The sequence below is a fragment of the Mus pahari genome, chromosome 18, assembly GCF_900095145.1.
Source record: "Mus pahari chromosome 18, PAHARI_EIJ_v1.1, whole genome shotgun sequence".
Lineage (NCBI taxonomy): Eukaryota > Metazoa > Chordata > Mammalia > Rodentia > Muridae > Mus > Mus pahari.
The window spans coordinates 11,418,712-11,420,318 of record NC_034607.1 but is presented as its reverse complement, the minus strand read 5'-3'; positions in this window follow the sequence as shown (position 1 = coordinate 11,420,318).

The window sequence follows — 1,607 nt, the reverse complement described above, 5'->3', positions numbered from 1 at the left end:
GAAACTTCAGAATTAGTTTGTTAAACTACACAAAATAACTTATTGTGATTTTTGTTAGGGGTTACATTAAGTTAGAATGAACTGACTTTGAATGTGAGATGTGGTGTGTGTGTGTGTGTGTGTGTGTGTGTGTGTGCATATGGGGGCCAGAGGCCTTCATTGAGCGCCTTCCACATTGTTTTTCCATATTATATATTGAAGTAGGTCTCTCACTTGAACCCACGGCTGGACTCTAGGAATCCAAACCCTACTCTTTCACATTTGAACCACAGGCATTTTACCTGATGAGACATCTCTACAGTCCCCACCGAAAGAACTGGCTAGTCCTTCCTGCTACCCATGAACACGAATTCTCATTTACTTAGTTATTAGATTCTTTAAAAAAAAAAAACAACACTGTATATATTATGTTAAACTCCCATCTAATTGAGTTTTGGCTTTTGGCTTTCACCCAGGCTTTAGTCTTTTCACCAGGCAGTTTGTCTGTTTACAGGGAGCTGTTACTGCCCTTTGAAGAGTCAAGTCTAGTTGACTGTCTGATAAGCAGTATGCAGTATCTTCTCCCAGTCTATGAATTTTGTCTTCTCTTTCTTGACTCTGCCTTTACTACCGAGTACAGAGGTATTTAATTTTGACAAGATGCAAACCAACAAGTTTCCTTTGATGGGTTGCAGTTTGGTATCAACTTTTCTATGGCAGTATTCTTCAGCGGCATGTCTCCATGACTGTCGCAAAGCTTTTAGTCATGTGCCTGGTTTCAGCTGGTTTTTGCTCTTCCCTATGTTGGAGGTGGGTTGCTCATCTCTTGTGTGTGCACATGTGCACACAGGAGTTTGGGTACGATGACGTCAATCCTTAGACATGCCCACAGTTGAGTGTGCTCTACTTCCTCTCTCTTTCCCCTCCCAAGTGCTGGGATTAAAGGCATGTGCCTCCATGCCTACTAAATATTCTCTGCTTTCTGGCGGAACAATGTTTGGTCCGGTCTTAGAGACGGCCATTTCTTTAAGAAGCTCTGTTTTGTTATTGATTTTACTTAGTGAAGGATGGTAATTAGAAGCTAAAATGTCAGGTGAGACAATATGGCTTAATGCTGTTACAGTGTGCCAAACCCAAGGCCTTCTAGATAAAAGGGCTGAGAGTATATATGTGTGTGTGCAAATCTGTAATTACATACTAATGCATACCATTTCATACTTTATTTCTACATCCGTCACTGTATAGTGAAAACTTGAGCTTACAACCATTCTGTGCCTATAACCCTACAGCCTGGACTTCTCACAGATCTTTCCCTTCTCCCACAGACACTCCCTTCCTCTGACAGTGAGAATGTGCAGCTCCATTATCCACAATGGGTTCATATTTCTTGTCCACTTTTTGGCAGTATTCTGCTTTGGTGCTCTCTTTATAAAGGTCTCAACTCCATGATCATTCTTAGTCATGTGGCCTCTCTGAAAGTACTAAAATCAGTGAAGGAAAGGAAGGTGAGAAGAGGGAAGGGAGAGGTGAAAGGGAATACAGAGGGGTAAAGATGAGGTAGAGGAAAGAAGAAGAAGAAGAAGAAGAAGAAGAAGAAGAAGAAGAAGAAGAAGAAGGAGGAGGAGGAG